General features: G+C 41.7%; 8 non-coding genes across 8 annotated transcripts; all 8 read left to right on the top strand.

Annotated features, from left to right (window-relative positions):
- The first annotated feature begins 5707 nt into the window (after positions 1 to 5707).
- On the top strand, positions 5708 to 5780 carry trnar-ucu (transfer RNA arginine (anticodon UCU)). Its single transcript has one exon. It is a non-coding gene; the product is annotated as a tRNA-Arg (tRNA).
- A 926-nt stretch (positions 5781 to 6706) lies between these two features.
- trnar-ucu (transfer RNA arginine (anticodon UCU)) lies at positions 6707 to 6779 on the top strand. Its single transcript has one exon. It is a non-coding gene; the product is annotated as a tRNA-Arg (tRNA).
- A 1578-nt stretch (positions 6780 to 8357) lies between these two features.
- trnar-ucu (transfer RNA arginine (anticodon UCU)) lies at positions 8358 to 8430 on the top strand. Its single transcript has one exon. It is a non-coding gene; the product is annotated as a tRNA-Arg (tRNA).
- A 1493-nt stretch (positions 8431 to 9923) lies between these two features.
- trnar-ucu (transfer RNA arginine (anticodon UCU)) lies at positions 9924 to 9996 on the top strand. The gene has a single exon. It is a non-coding gene; the product is annotated as a tRNA-Arg (tRNA).
- Positions 9997 to 10922: 926 nt separating this feature from the next.
- Positions 10923 to 10995, top strand: trnar-ucu (transfer RNA arginine (anticodon UCU)). Its single transcript has one exon. It is a non-coding gene; the product is annotated as a tRNA-Arg (tRNA).
- A 1579-nt stretch (positions 10996 to 12574) lies between these two features.
- Positions 12575 to 12647, top strand: trnar-ucu (transfer RNA arginine (anticodon UCU)). Its single transcript has one exon. It is a non-coding gene; the product is annotated as a tRNA-Arg (tRNA).
- Positions 12648 to 14140: 1493 nt separating this feature from the next.
- On the top strand, positions 14141 to 14213 carry trnar-ucu (transfer RNA arginine (anticodon UCU)). Its single transcript has one exon. It is a non-coding gene; the product is annotated as a tRNA-Arg (tRNA).
- Positions 14214 to 16125: 1912 nt separating this feature from the next.
- trnar-ucu (transfer RNA arginine (anticodon UCU)) lies at positions 16126 to 16198 on the top strand. The gene has a single exon. It is a non-coding gene; the product is annotated as a tRNA-Arg (tRNA).
- The last annotated feature ends 933 nt before the right edge of the window (positions 16199 to 17131 follow it).

A 17131-nucleotide genomic window follows, 5' to 3' on the forward strand; every position in this document is an offset into this window, starting at 1 on the left:
CTGATCACACATTTCCACAGTGACTTAAGACACTGACCGCCTAATCCATTTATTGTGAGTTCAAGTATTGTTTTGGGGTACCTGAAAGTGGAGGGATGAAGTGGAAGTGTGCAGGGCAGTTAACCAAGTGATTTAGGGATCGAAACCATCCTCTGCTATCCAGTTTGCTTTGAGCAATGAAGTGCAAACAGAAGAGAAGAGCTGGGCACATAACACAGAGGTTGATGGATCGAAGCTATCCAATTATACTTTTAGAAATGAAGTGTAAACAGGGATTTTTTTTTTACATTTGAGAATTTCATGGGCATGTCTCTGTGCCCTCCGTGATTCTTTTTTTATTACTGCTTCTATCAATCCATATAGGTCATGCTGATCACAGAGAGACACAGTGGCTTAAGACACTGATCTCCTAATCCATGTATTGTGAATTCAAGTATTGTTTTGGGGTACCTGAATGGTGGAGTGATGAAGTGGAAGTGTGCCTGGCAGTTAACCCAGTGATTTATGGATCGAAACCATCCTCTGCTATTCAGTTTGCTTTAGCAATGAAGTGGAAACAGAAATATTAAACCATAATTTCATGGGCATGTCTCAGTACCCTCCGTGATTATTTTTTGACTGCTTCTGTCAGTTTGTACAGGTCATGCTGGTTACAGAAGCGAAGCGAAAGCGTGATGTCTACTTTAACCACGTGTACGTTCGGTTGAAACCACTCTCTGCTATCCAGTTCATTATCAGCAAGTGCCCCAGTGGCCTAATGGATAAGGCACTGGCCTTCTAAGCCGTGGGTTCGAGTCCCATCTGGGCTGGATGTATGCGGAGGAAGAGAGATCAGCACGTGACACAGAGTTTGATGGATTGAAGCTTTCCGATTTACTTTTTAGAAATGAAGATTTAACTGGGATAAAAAAGGAGAATTTCATGGGCATGTCTCTGTGCCCTCCGAAATGCAATTTTTTTTACAACTGCTTCTATCAGTTCATATAGGTCATGCTGATCACACATTTCCACAGTGACTTAAGACACTGACCGCCTAATCCATTTATTGTGAGTTCAAGTATTGTTTTGGGGTACCTGAAAGTGGAGGGATGAAGTGGAAGTGTGCAGGGCAGTTAACCAAGTGATTTAGGGATCGAAACCATCCTCTGCTATCCAGTTTGCTTTGAGCAATGAAGTGCAAACAGAAGAGAAGAGCTGGGCACATAACACAGAGGTTGATGGATCGAAGATATCCAATTCTACTTTTAGAAATGAAGTGTAAACAGGGATTTTTTTTTTACATTTGAGAATTTCATGGGCATGTCTCTGTGCCCTCCGTGATTCTTTTTTTATTACTGCTTCTATCAATCCATATAGGTCATGCTGATCACAGAGAGACACAGTGGCTTAAGACACTGATCTCCTAATCCATGTATTGTGAATTCAAGTATTGTTTTGGGGTACCTGAAAGTGGAGTGATGAAGTGGAAGTGTGCCTGGCAGTTAACCCAGTGATTTATGGATCGAAACCATCCTCTGCTATTCAGTTTGCTTTAGCAATGAAGTGGAAACAGAAATATTAAACCATAATTTCATGGGCATGTCTCAGTACCCTCCGTGATTATTTTTTGACTGCTTCTGTCAGTTTGTACAGGTCATGCTGGTTACAGAAGCGAAGCGAAAGCGTGATGTCTACTTTAACCACGTGTACGTTCGGTTGAAACCACTCTCTGCTATCCAGTTCATTATCAGCAAGTGGCCCAGTGGCCTAATGGATAAGGCACTGGCCTTCTAAGCCGTGGGTTCGAGTCCCATCTGGGATGGATGTATGCGGAGGAAGAGAGATCAGCACGTGACACAGAGTTTGATGGATTGAAGCTTTCCGATTCCATTTTTAGAAATGAAGATTTAACTGGGATAAAAAAGGAGAATTTCATGGGCATGTCTCTGTGCCCTCCGAAATGCAATTTTTTTTACAACTGCTTCTATCAGTTCATATAGGTCATGCTGATCACACATTTCCACAGTGACTTAAGACACTGACCGCCTAATCCATTTATTGTGAGTTCAAGTATTGTTTTGGGGTACCTGAAAGTGGAGGGATGAAGTGGAAGTGTGCAGGGCAGTTAACCAAGTGATTTAGGGATCGAAACCATCCTCTGCTATCCAGTTTGCTTTGAGCAATGAAGTGCAAACAGAAGAGAAGAGCTGGGCACATAACACAGAGGTGGATGGATCGAAGATATCCAATTCTACTTTTAGAAATGAAGTGTAAACAGGGATTTTTTTTTTACATTTGAGAATTTCATGGGCATGTCTCTGTGCCCTCCGTGATTCTTTTTTTATTACTGCTTCTATCAATCCATATAGGTCATGCTGATCACAGAGAGACACAGTGGCTTAAGACACTGATCTCCTAATCCATGTATTGTGAATTCAAGTATTGTTTTGGGGTACCTGAATGGTGGAGTGATGAAGTGGAAGTGTGCCTGGCAGTTAACCCAGTGATTTATGGATCGAAACCATCCTCTGCTATTCAGTTTGCTTTAGCAATGAAGTGGAAACAGAAATATTAAACCATAATTTCATGGGCATGTCTCAGTACCCTCCGTGATTATTTTTTGACTGCTTCTGTCAGTTTGTACAGGTCATGCTGGTTACAGAAGCGAAGCGAAAGCGTGATGTCTACTTTAACCACGTGTACGTTCGGTTGAAACCACTCTCTGCTATCCAGTTCATTATCAGCAAGTGCCCCAGTGGCCTAATGGATAAGGCACTGGCCTTCTAAGCCGTGGGTTCGAGTCCCATCTGGGCTGGATGTATGCGGAGGAAGAGAGATCAGCACGTGACACAGAGTTTGATGGATTGAAGCTTTCCGATTTACTTTTTAGAAATTAAGATTTAACTGGGATAAAAAAGGAGAATTTCATGGGCATGTCTCTGTGCCCTCCGAAATGCAATTTGTTTTACAACTGCTTCTATCAGTTCATATAGGTCATGCTGATCACACATTTCCACAGTGACTTAAGACACTGACCGCCTAATCCATTTATTGTGAGTTCAAGTATTGTTTTGGGGTACCTGAAAGTGGAGGGATGAAGTGGAAGTGTGCAGGGCAGTTAACCAAGTGATTTAGGGATCGAAACCATCCTCTGCTATCCAGTTTGCTTTGAGCAATGAAGTGCAAACAGAAGAGAAGAGCTGGGCACATAACACAGAGGTTGATGGATCGAAGCTATCCAATTCTACTTTTAGAAATGAAGTGTAAACAGGGATTTTTTTTTTACATTTGAGAATTTCATGGGCATGTCTCTGTGCCCTCCGTGATTCTTTTTTTATTACTGCTTCTATCAATCCATATAGGTCATGTTGATCACAGAGAGACACAGTGGCTTAAGACACTGATCTCCTAATCCATGTATTGTGAATTCAAGTATTGTTTTGGGGTACCTGAATGGTGGAGTGATGAAGTGGAAGTGTGCCTGGCAGTTAACCCAGTGATTTATGGATCGAAACCATCCTCTGCTATTCAGTTTGCTTTAGCAATGAAGTGGAAACAGAAATATTAAACCATAATTTCATGGGCATGTCTCAGTACCCTCCGTGATTATTTTTTGACTGCTTCTGTCAGTTTGTACAGGTCATGCTGGTTACAGAAGCGAAGCGAAAGCGTGATGTCTACTTTAACCACGTGTACGTTCGGTTGAAACCACTCTCTGCTATCCAGTTCATTATCAGCAAGTGCCCCAGTGGCCTAATGGATAAGGCACTGGCCTTCTAAGCCGTGGGTTCGAGTCCCATCTGGGCTGGATGTATGCGGAGGAAGAGAGATCAGCACGTGACACAGAGTTTGATGGATTGAAGCTTTCCGATTTACTTTTTAGAAATGAATATTTAACTGGGATAAAAAAGGAGAATTTCATGGGCATGTCTCTGTGCCCTCCGAAATGCAATTTTTTTTTACAACTGCTTCTATCAGTTCATATAGGTCATGCTGATCACACATTTCCACAGTGACTTAAGACACTGACCGCCTAATCCATTTATTGTGAGTTCAAGTATTGTTTTGGGGTACCTGAAAGTGGAGGGATGAAGTGGAAGTGTGCAGGGCAGTTAACCAAGTGATTTAGGGATCGAAACCATCCTCTGCTATCCAGTTTGCTTTGAGCAATGAAGTGCAAACAGAAGAGAAGAGCTGGGCACATAACACAGAGGTTGATGGATCGAAGCTATCCAATTCTACTTTTAGAAATGAAGTGTAAACAGGAATTTTTTTTTTACATTTGAGAATTTCATGGGCATGTCTCTGTGCCCTCCGTGATTCTTTTTTTATTACTGCTTCTATCAATCCATATAGGTCATGCTGATCACAGAGAGACACAGTGGCTTAAGACACTGATCTCCTAATCCATGTATTGTGAATTCAAGTATTGTTTTGGGGTACCTGAATGGTGGAGTGATGAAGTGGAAGTGTGCCTGGCAGTTAACCCAGTGATTTATGGATCGAAACCATCCTCTGCTATTCAGTTTGCTTTAGCAATGAAGTGGAAACAGAAATATTAAACCATAATTTCATGGGCATGTCTCAGTACCCTCCGTGATTATTTTTTGACTGCTTCTGTCAGTTTGTACAGGTCATGCTGGTTACAGAAGCGAAGCGAAAGCGTGATGTCTACTTTAACCACGTGTACGTTCGGTTGAAACCACTCTCTGCTATCCAGTTCATTATCAGCAAGTGCCCCAGTGGCCTAATGGATAAGGCACTGGCCTTCTAAGCCGTGGGTTCGAGTCCCATCTGGGCTGGATGTATGCGGAGGAAGAGAGATCAGCACGTGACACAGAGTTTGATGGATTGAAGCTTTCCGATTTACTTTTTAGAAATGAAGATTTAACTGGGATAAAAAAGGAGAATTTCATGGGCATGTCTCTGTGCCCTCCGAAATGCAATTTTTTTTACAACTGCTTCTATCAGTTCATATAGGTCATGCTGATCACACATTTCCACAGTGACTTAAGACACTGACCGCCTAATCCATTTATTGTGAGTTCAAGTATTGTTTTGGGGTACCTGAAAGTGGAGGGATGAAGTGGAAGTGTGCAGGGCAGTTAACCAAGTGATTTAGGGATCGAAACCATCCTCTGCTATCCAGTTTGCTTTGAGCAATGAAGTGCAAACAGAAAAGAAGAGCTGGGCACATAACACAGAGGTTGATGGATCGAAGATATCCAATTCTACTTTTAGAAATGAAGTGTAAACAGGGATTTTTTTTTTACATTTGAGAATTTCATGGGCATGTCTCTGTGCCCTCCGTGATTCTTTTTTTATTACTGCTTCTATCAATCCATATAGGTCATGCTGATCACAGAGAGACACAGTGGCTTAAGACACTGATCTCCTAATCCATGTATTGTGAATTCAAGTATTGTTTTGGGGTACCTGAAAGTGGAGTGATGAAGTGGAAGTGTGCCTGGCAGTTAACCCAGTGATTTATGGATCGAAACCATCCTCTGCTATTCAGTTTGCTTTAGCAATGAAGTGGAAACAGAAATATTAAACCATAATTTCATGGGCATGTCTCAGTGCCCTCCGTGAATTTTTTTTGACTGCTTCTGTCAGTTTGTACAGGTCATGCTGATTACAGAAGCGAAGCGGAAGCGTGATGTCTACTTTAACCACGTGTACGTTCGGTAGAAACCACTATCTGCTATCCAGTTCGTTTTCAGCAAGTGCCCCAGTGGCCTAATGGATAAGGCACTGGCCTTCTAAGCCAGGGATTGAGGGTTCGAGTCCCATCTGGGGTGGGTGTATGCGGAGGAAGAGAAATCAGCACGTGACACAGAGTTTGATGGATTGAAGCTTTCCGATTTACTTTTTAGAAATGAAGATTTAACTGGGATAAAAAAGGAGAATTTCATGGGCATGTCTCTGTGCCCCCCGAAATGAATTTTTTTTTACAACTGCTTCTATCAGTTCACATAGTTCATGCTGATCACACATTTCCACAGTGACTTAAGACACTGACCGCCTAATCCATTTATTGTGAGTTCAAGTATTGTTTTGGGGTACCTGAAAGTGGAGGGATGAAGTGGAAGTGTGCAGGGCAGTTAACCAAGTGATTTAGGGATCGAAACCATCCTCTGCTATCCAGTTTGCTTTGAGCAATGAAGTGCAAACAGAAGAGAAGAGCTGGGCACATAACACAGAGGTTGATGGATCGAAGATATCCAATTCTACTTTTAGAAATGAAGTGTAAACAGGGATTTTTTTTTTACATTTCAGAATTTCATGGGCATGTCTCTGTGCCCTCCGTGATTCTTTTTTTATTACTGCTTCTATCAATCCATATAGGTCATGCTGATCACAGAGAGACACAGTGGCTTAAGACACTGATCTCCTAATCCATGTATTGTGAATTCAAGTATTGTTTTGGGGTACCTGAAAGTGGAGTGATGAAGTGGAAGTGTGCCTGGCAGTTAACCCAGTGATTTATGGATCGAAAGCATCCTCTGCTATTCAGTTTGCTTTAGCAATGAAGTGGAAACAGAAATATTAAACCATAATTTCATGGGCATGTCTCAGTGCCCTCCGTGATAATTTTTTGACTGCTTCTGTCAGTTTGTACAGGTCATGCTGATTACAGAAGCGAAGCGAAAGCGTGATGTCTACTTTAACCACGTGTACGTTCGATTGAAACCACTCTCTGCTATCCAGTTCATTATCAGCAAGTGCCCCAGTGGCCTAATGGATAAGGCACTGGCCTTCTAAGCCAGGGATTGTGGGTTCGAGTCCCATCTGGGGTGGATGTATGCGGAGGACGAGAGATCAGCACGTGACACAGAGTTAGATGGATTGAAGATTTCCGATTCAATTTTTAGAAATGAAGATTTAACTGGGATAAAAAAGGAGAATTACATGGGCATGTCTCTGTGCCCCCCGAAATGCAATTGTTTTACAACTGCTTCTATCAGTTCATATAGTTCATGCTGATCACACATTTCCACAGTGACTTAAGACACTGACCGCCTAATCCATTTATTGTGAGTTCAAGTATTGTTTTGGGGTACCTGAAAGTGGAGGGATGAAGTGGAAGTGTGCAGGGCAGTTAACCAAGTGATTTAGGGATCGAAACCATCCTCTGCTATCCAGTTTGCTTTGAGCAATGAAGTGCAAACAGAAGAGAAGAGCTGGGCACATAACACAGAGGTTGATGGATCGAAGCTATCCAATTCTACTTTTAGAAATGAAGTGTAAACAGGGATTTTTTTTTTACATTTCAGAATTTCATGGGCATGTCTCTGTGCCCTCCGTGATTCTTTTTTTATTACTGCTTCTATCAATCCATATAGGTCATGCTGATCACAGAGAGACACAGTGGCTTAAGACACTGATCTCCTAATCCATGTATTGTGAATTCAAGTATTGTTTTGGGGTACCTGAAAGTGGAGTGATGAAGTGGCAGTGTGCCTGGCAGTTAACCCAGTGATTTATGGATCGAAACCATCCTCTGCTATTCAGTTTGCTTTAACAATGAAGTGATTTAACTGGGATAAAAAAGGAGAATTTCATGGGCATGTCTCTGTGCCCTCCGAAATGCATTTTTTTTTACAACTGCTTCTATCAGTTCATATAGGTCATGCTGATCACACATTTCCACAGTGACTTAAGACACTGACCGCCTAATCCATTTATTGTGAGTTCAAGTATTGTTTTGGGGTACCTGAAAGTGGAGGGATGAAGTGGAAGTGTGCAGGGCAGTTAACCAAGTGATTTAGGGATCGAAACCATCCTCTGCTATCCAGTTTGCTTTGAGCAATGAAGTGCAAACAGAAGAGAAGAGCTGGGCACATAACACAGAGGTTGATGGATCGAATCTATCCAATTCTACTTTTAGAAATGAAGTGTAAACAGGGATTTTTTTTTTACATTTCAGAATTTCATGGGCATGTCTCTGTGCCCTCCGTGATTCTTTTTTTATTACTGCTTCTATCAATCCATATAGGTCATGCTGATCACAGAGAGACACAGTGGCTTAAGACACTGATCTCCTAATCCATGTATTGTGAATTCAAGTATTGTTTTGGGGTACCTGAAAGTGGAGTGATGAAGTGGAAGTGTGCCTGGCAGTTAACCCAGTGATTTATGGATCGAAAGCATCCTCTGCTATTCAGTTTGCTTTAGCAATGAAGTGGAAACAGAAATATTAAACCATAATTTCATGGGCATGTCTCAGTGCCCTCCGTGATAATTTTTTGACTGCTTCTGTCAGTTTGTACAGGTCATGCTGATTACAGAAGCGAAGCGAAAGCGTGATGTCTACTTTAACCACGTGTACGTTCGGTTGAAACCACTCTCTGCTATCCAGTTCATTATCAGCAAGTGCCCCAGTGGCCTAATGGATAAGGCACTGGCCTTCTAAGCCAGGGATTGTGGGTTCGAGTCCCATCTGGGGTGGATGTATGCGGAGGACGAGAGATCAGCACGTGACACAGAGTTAGATGGATTGAAGATTTCCGATTCAATTTTTAGAAATGAAGATTTAACTGGGATAAAAAAGGAGAATTTCATGGGCATGTCTCTGTGCCCCCCGAAATGCAATTTTTTTACAACTGCTTCTATCAGTTCATATAGTTCATGCTGATCACACATTTCCACAGTGACTTAAGACACTGACCGCCTAATCCATTTATTGTGAGTTCAAGTATTGTTTTGGGGTACCTGAAAGTGGAGGGATGAAGTGGAAGTGTGCAGGGCAGTTAACCAAGTGATTTAGGGATCGAAACCATCCTCTGCTATCCAGTTTGCTTTAACAATGAAGTGATTTAACTGGGATAAAAAAGGAGAATTTCATGGGCATGTCTCTGTGCCCTCCGAAATGCAATTTTTTTTACAACTGCTTCTATCAATCCATATAGGTCATGCTGATCACAGAGAGACACAGTGGCTTAAGACACTGATCTCCTAATCCATGTATTGTGAATTCAAGTATTGTTTTGGGGTACCTGAAAGTGGAGTGATGAAGTGGTAGTGTGCCTGGCAGTTAACCCAGTGATTTATGGATCGAAACCATCCTCTGCTATTCAGTTTGCTTTAACAATGAAGTGATTTAACTGGGATAAAAAAGGAGAATTTCATGGGCATGTCTCTGTGCCCTCCGAAATGCAATTTTTTTTACAACTGCTTCTATCAGTTCATGTAGGTCATGCTGATCACACATTTCCACAGTGACTTAAGACACTGACCGCCTAATCCATTTATTGTGAGTTCAAGTATTGTTTTGGGGTACCTGAAAGTGGAGGGATGAAGTGGAAGTGTGCAGGGCAGTTAACCAAGTGATTTAGGGATCGAAACCATCCTCTGCTATCCAGTTTGCTTTGAGCAATGAAGTGCAAACAGAAGAGAAGAGCTGGGCACATAACACAGAGGTTGATGGATCGAAGATATCCAATTCTACTTTTAGAAATGAAGTGTAAACAGGGATTTTTTTTTTACATTTGAGAATTTCATGGGCATGTCTCTGTGCCCTCCGTGATACTTTTTTTATTACTGCTTCTATCAATCCATATAGGTCATGCTGATCACAGAGAGACACAGTGGCTTAAGACACTGATCTCCTAATCCATGTATTGTGAATTCAAGTATTGTTTTGGGGTACCTGAAAGTGGAGTGATGAAGTGGAAGTGTGCCTGGCAGTTAACCCAGTGATTTATGGATCGAAACCATCCTCTGCTATTCAGTTTGCTTTAGCAATGAAGTGGAAACAGAAATATTAAACCATAATTTCATGGGCATGTCTCAGTGCCCTCCGTGATTATTTTTTGACTGCTTCTGTCAGTTTGTACAGGTCATGCTGTTTACAGAAGCGAAGCGAAAGCGTGATGTCTACTTTAACCACGTGTACGTTCGGTTGAAACCACTCTCTGCTATCCAGTTCATTATCAGCAAGTGCCCCAGTGGCCTAATGGATAAGGCACTGGCCTTCTAAGCCAGGTATTGTGGGTTCGAGTCCCATCTGGGGTGGATGTATGCGGAGGACGAGAGATCAGCACGTGACACAGAGTTTGATGGATTGAAGATTTCTGATTCAATTTTTAGAAATGAAGATTTAACTGGGATAAAAAAGGAGAATTTCATGGGCATGTCTCTGTGCCCCCCGAAATGCATTTTTTTTTACAACTGCTTCTATCAGTTCATATAGTTCATGCTGATCACACATTTCCACAGTGACTTAAGACACTGACCGCCTAATCCATTTATTGTGAGTTCAAGTATTGTTTTGGGGTACCTGAAAGTGGAGGGATGAAGTGGAAGTGTGCAGGGCAGTTAACCAAGTGATTTAGGGATCGAAACCATCCTCTGCTATCCAGTTTGCTTTGAGCAATGAAGTGCAAACAGAAGAGAAGAGCTGGGCACATAACACAGAGGTTGATGGATCGAAGCTATCCAATTCTACTTTTAGAAATGAAGTGTAAACAGGGATTTTTTTTTTACATTTCAGAATTTCATGGGCATGTCTCTGTGCCCTCCGTGATTCTTTTTTTATTACTGCTTCTATCAATCCATATAGGTCATGCTGATCACAGAGAGACACAGTGGCTTAAGACACTGATCTCCTAATCCATGTATTGTGAATTCAAGTATTGTTTTGGGGTACCTGAAAGTGGAGTGATGAAGTGGAAGTGTGCCTGGCAGTTAACCCAGTGATTTATGGATCGAAACCATCCTCTGCTATTCAGTTTGCTTTAGCAATGAAGTGGAAACAGAAATATTAAACCATAATTTCATGGGCATGTCTCAGTGCCCTCCGTGATTATTTTTTGACTGCTTCTGTCAGTTTGTACAGGTCATGCTGTTTACAGAAGCGAAGCGAAAGCGTGATGTCTACTTTAACCACGTGTACGTTCGGTTGAAACCACTCTCTGCTATCCAGTTCATTATCAGCAAGTGCCCCAGTGGCCTAATGGATAAGGCACTGGCCTTCTAAGCCAGGTATTGTGGGTTCGAGTCCCATCTGGGGTGGGTGTATGCGGAGGACGAGAGATCAGCACGTGACACAGAGTTTGATGGATTGAAGATTTCTGATTCAATTTTTAGAAATGAAGATTTAACTGGGATAAAAAAGGAGAATTTCATGGGCATGTCTCTGTGCCCCCCGAAATGCATTTTTTTTTACAACTGCTTCTATCAGTTCATATAGTTCATGCTGATCACACATTTCCACAGTGACTTAAGACACTGACCGCCTAATCCATTTATTGTGAGTTCAAGTATTGTTTTGGGGTACCTGAAAGTGGAGGGATGAAGTGGAAGTGTGCAGGGCAGTTAACCAAGTGATTTAGGGATCGAAACCATCCTCTGCTATCCAGTTTGCTTTGAGCAATGAAGTGCAAACAGAAGAGAAGAGCTGGGCACATAACACAGAGGTTGATGGATCGAAGCTATCCAATTCTACTTTTAGAAATGAAGTGTAAACAGGGATTTTTTTTTTACATTTCAGAATTTCATGGGCATGTCTCTGTGCCCTCCGTGATTCTTTTTTTATTACTGCTTCTATCAATCCATATAGGTCATGCTGATCACAGAGAGACACAGTGGCTTAAGACACTGATCTCCTAATCCATGTATTGTGAATTCAAGTATTGTTTTGGGGTACCTGAAAGTGGAGTGATGAAGTGGCAGTGTGCCTGGCAGTTAACCCAGTGATTTATGGATCGAAACCATCCTCTGCTATTCAGTTTGCTTTAACAATGAAGTGATTTAACTGGGATAAAAAAGGAGAATTTCATGGGCATGTCTCTGTGCCCTCCGAAATGCAATTTTTTTTACAACTGCTTCTATCAGTTCATATAGGTCATGCTGATCACACATTTCCACAGTGACTTAAGACACTGACCGCCTAATCCATTTATTGTGAGTTCAAGTATTGTTTTGGGGTACCTGAAAGTGGAGGGATGAAGTGGAAGTGTGCAGGGCAGTTAACCAAGTGATTTAGGGATCGAAACCATCCTCTGCTATCCAGTTTGCTTTGAGCAATGAAGTGCAAACAGAAGAGAAGAGCTGGGCACATAACACAGAGGTTGATGGATCGAATCTATCCAATTCTACTTTTAGAAATGAAGTGTAAACAGGGATTTTTTTTTTACATTTCAGAATTTCATGGGCATGTCTCTGTGCCCTCCGTGATTCTTTTTTTATTACTGCTTCTATCAATCCATATAGGTCATGCTGATCACAGAGAGACACAGTGGCTTAAGACACTGATCTCCTAATCCATGTATTGTGAATTCAAGTATTGTTTTGGGGTACCTGAAAGTGGAGTGATGAAGTGGAAGTGTGCCTGGCAGTTAACCCAGTGATTTATGGATCGAAAGCATCCTCTGCTATTCAGTTTGCTTTAGCAATGAAGTGGAAACAGAAATATTAAACCATAATTTCATGGGCATGTCTCAGTGCCCTCCGTGATAATTTTTTGACTGCTTCTGTCAGTTTGTACAGGTCATGCTGATTACAGAAGCGAAGCGAAAGCGTGATGTCTACTTTAACCACGTGTACGTTCGGTTGAAACCACTCTCTGCTATCCAGTTCATTATCAGCAAGTGCCCCAGTGGCCTAATGGATAAGGCACTGGCCTTCTAAGCCAGGGATTGTGGGTTCGAGTCCCATCTGGGGTGGATGTATGCGGAGGACGAGAGATCAGCACGTGACACAGAGTTAGATGGATTGAAGAATTCCGATTCAATTTTTAGAAATGAAGATTTAACTGGGATAAAAAAGGAGAATTTCATGGGCATGTCTCTGTGCCCCCCGAAATGCAATTTTTTTACAACTGCTTCTATCAGTTCATATAGTTCATGCTGATCACACATTTCCACAGTGACTTAAGACACTGACCGCCTAATCCATTTATTGTGAGTTCAAGTATTGTTTTGGGGTACCTGAAAGTGGAGGGATGAAGTGGAAGTGTGCAGGGCAGTTAACCAAGTGATTTAGGGATCGAAACCATCCTCTGCTATCCAGTTTGCTTTAACAATGAAGTGATTTAACTGGGATAAAAAAGGAGAATTTCATGGGCATGTCTCTGTGCCCTCCGAAATGCATTTTTTTTTACAACTGCTTCTATCAATCCATATAGGTCATGCTGATCACAGAGAGACACAGTGGCTTAAGACACTGATCTCCTAATCCATGTATTGTGAATTCAAGTATTGTTTTGGGGTACCTGAAAGTGGAGTGATGAAGTGGTAGTGTGCCTGGCAGTTAACCCAGTGATTTATGGATCGAAACCATCCTCTGCTATTCAGTTTGCTTTAACAATGAAGTGATTTAACTGGGATAAAAAAGGAGAATTTCATGGGCATGTCTCTGTGCCCTCCGAAATGCAATTTTTTTTACAACTGCTTCTATCAGTTCATGTAGGTCATGCTGATCACACATTTCCACAGTGACTTAAGACACTGACCGCCTAATCCATTTATTGTGAGTTCAAGTATTGTTTTGGGGTACCTGAAAGTGGAGGGATGAAGTGGAAGTGTGCAGGGCAGTTAACCAAGTGATTTAGGGATCGAAACCATCCTCTGCTATCCAGTTTGCTTTGAGCAATGAAGTGCAAACAGAAGAGAAGAGCTGGGCACATAACACAGAGGTTGATGGATCGAAGATATCCAATTCTACTTTTAGAAATGAAGTGTAAACAGGGATTTTTTTTTTACATTTGAGAATTTCATGGGCATGTCTCTGTGCCCTCCGTGATACTTTTTTTATTACTGCTTCTATCAATCCATATAGGTCATGCTGATCACAGAGAGACACAGTGGCTTAAGACACTGATCTCCTAATCCATGTATTGTGAATTCAAGTATTGTTTTGGGGTACCTGAAAGTGGAGTGATGAAGTGGAAGTGTGCCTGGCAGTTAACCCAGTGATTTATGGATCGAAACCATCCTCTGCTATTCAGTTTGCTTTAGCAATGAAGTGGAAACAGAAATATTAAACCATAATTTCATGGGCATGTCTCAGTGCCCTCCGTGATTATTTTTTGACTGCTTCTGTCAGTTTGTACAGGTCATGCTGTTTACAGAAGCGAAGCGAAAGCGTGATGTCTACTTTAACCACGTGTACGTTCGGTTGAAACCACTCTCTGCTATCCAGTTCATTATCAGCAAGTGCCCCAGTGGCCTAATGGATAAGGCTCTGGCCTTCTAAGCCAGGTATTGTGGGTTCGAGTCCCATCTGGGGTGGATGTATGCGAAGGACGAGAGATCAGCACGTGACACAGAGTTTGATGGATTGAAGATTTCTGATTCAATTTTTAGAAATGAAGATTTAACTGGGATAAAAAAGGAGAATTTCATGGGCATGTCTCTGTGCCCCCCGAAATGCATTTTTTTTTACAACTGCTTCTATCAGTTCATATAGTTCATGCTGATCACACATTTCCACAGTGACTTAAGACACTGACCGCCTAATCCATTTATTGTGAGTTCAAGTATTGTTTTGGGGTACCTGAAAGTGGAGGGATGAAGTGGAAGTGTGCAGGGCAGTTAACCAAGTGATTTAGGGATCGAAACCATCCTCTGCTATCCAGTTTGCTTTGAGCAATGAAGTGCAAACAGAAGAAAAGAGCTTGGCACATAACACAGAGGTTGATGGATCGAAGCTATCCAATTCTACTTTTAGAAATGAAGTGTAAACAGGGATTTTTTTTTTACATTTCAGAATTTCATGGGCATGTCTCTGTGCCCTCTGTGATTCTTTTTTTATTACTGCTTCTATCAATCCATATAGGTCATGCTGATCACAGAGAGACACAGTGGCTTAAGACACTGATCTCCTAATCCATGTATTGTGAATTCAAGTATTGTTTTGGGGTACCTGAAAGTGGAGTGATGAAGTGGAAGTGTGCCTGGCAGTTAACCCAGTGATTTATGGATCGAAACCATCCTCTGCTATTCAGTTTGCTTTAGCAATGAAGTGGAAACAGAAATATTAAACCATAATTTCATGGGCATGTCTCAGTGCCCTCCGTGATTATTTTTTGACTGCTTCTGTCAGTTTGTACAGGTCATGCTGTTTACAGAAGCGAAGCGAAAGCGTGATGTCTACTTTAACCACGTGTACGTTCGGTTGAAACCACTCTCTGCTATCCAGTTCATTATCAGCAAGTGCCCCAGTGGCCTAATGGATAAGGCACAAGCCAGGGGTTGTGGGTTCGAGTCCCATCTGGGCTGGATGTATGCGGAGGAAGAGAGATCAGCACGTGACACAGAATTTGATGGATTGAAGCTTTCCGATTCAATTTTTAGAAATAAAGATTTAACTGGGATAAAAAAGGAGAATTTCATGGGCATGTCTCTGTGCCCTCCGAAATGCAATTTTTTTTTACAACTGCTTCTATCAGTTCATATAGTTCATGCTGATCACACATTTCCACAGTGACTTAAGACACTGACCGCCTAATCCATTTATTGTGAGTTCAAGTATTGTTTTGGGGTACCTGAAAGTGGAGGGATGAAGTGGAAGTGTGCAGTTAACCAAGTGATTTAGGGATCGAAACCATCCTCTGCTATCCAGTTTGCTTTTAGCAATGAAGTGCAAACAGAAGAGAAGAGCTGGGCACATAACACAGAGGTTGATGGATTGAAGCTATCCAATTCTACTTTTAGAAATGAAGTGTAAACAGGGATTTTTTTTTTACATTTGAGAATTTCATGGGCATGTCTCTGTGCCCTCCGTGATTCTTTTTTTATTACTGCTTCTATCAATCCATATAGGTCATGCTGATCACAGAGAGACACAGTGGCTTAAGACACTGATCTCCTAATCCATGTATTGTGAATTCAAGTATTGTTTTGGGGTACCTGAAAGTGGAGTGATGAAGTGGAAGTGTGCCTGGCAGTTAACCCAGTGATTTATGGATCGAAACCATCCTCTGCTATTCAGTTTGCTTTAGCAATGAAGTGGAAACAGAAATATTAAACCATAATTTCATGGGCATGTCTCAGTGCCCTCCGTGAAAATTTTTTGACTGCTTCTGTCAGTTTGTACAGGTCATGCTGATTACAGAAGCGAAGCGGAAGCGTGATGTCTACTTTAACCACGTGTACGTTCGGTAGAAACCACTCTCTGCTATCCAGTTCATTTTCAGCAAGTGCCCCAGTGGCCTACTGGATAAGGCACTGGCCTTCTAAGCCAGGGGTTGTGGGTTCGAGTCCCATCTGGGGTGGGTGTATGCGGAGGAAGAGAGATCAGCACGTGACACAGAGTTTGATGGATTGAAGCTTTCCGATTTACTTTTTAGAAATGAAGATTTAACTGGGATAAAAAAGGAGAATTTCATGGGCATGTCTCTGTGCCCTCCGAAATGCAATTTTTTTTTACAACTGCTTCTATCAGTTCATATAGGTCATGCTGATCACACATTTCCACAGTGACTTAAGACACTGACCGCCTAATCCATTTATTGTGAGTTCAAGTATTGTTTTGGGGTACCTGAAAGTGGAGGGATGAAGTGGAAGTGTGCAGGGCAGTTAACCAAGTGATTTAGGGATCGAAACCATCCTCTGCTATCCAGTTTGCTTTGAGCAATGAAGTGCAAACAGAAGAGAAGAGCTGGGCACATAACACAGAGGTTGATGGATCGAAGATATCCAATTCTACTTTTAGAAATGAAGTGTAAACAGGGATTTTATTTTTAAATTTCAGAATTTCATGGGCATGTCTCTGTGCCCTCCGTGATTCTTTTTTTATTACTGCTTCTATCAATTCATATAGGTCATGCTGATCACAGAGAGACACAGTGGCTTAAGACACTAGCTATCCAATTCTACTTTTAGAAATGAAGTGTAAACAGGGATTTTTTTTTTACATTTCAGAATTTCATGGGCATGTCTCTGTGCCCTCCGTGATTCTTTTTTTATTACTGCTTCTATCAATCCATATAGGTCATGCTGATCACAGAGAGACACAGTGGCTTAAGACACTGATCTCCTAATCCATGTATTGTGAATTCAACTATTGTTTTGGGGTACCTGAAAGTGGAGTGATGAAGTGGAATTGTGCCTGGCAGTTAACCCAGTGATTTATGGATCGAAACCATCCTCTGCTATTCAGTTTGCTTTAGCAATGAAGTGGAAACAGAAATATTAAACCATAATTT

Source organism: Oncorhynchus clarkii, chromosome 21 (assembly GCF_045791955.1).
Source record: "Oncorhynchus clarkii lewisi isolate Uvic-CL-2024 chromosome 21, UVic_Ocla_1.0, whole genome shotgun sequence".
Taxonomy (NCBI): Eukaryota; Metazoa; Chordata; class Actinopteri; order Salmoniformes; family Salmonidae; genus Oncorhynchus; species Oncorhynchus clarkii.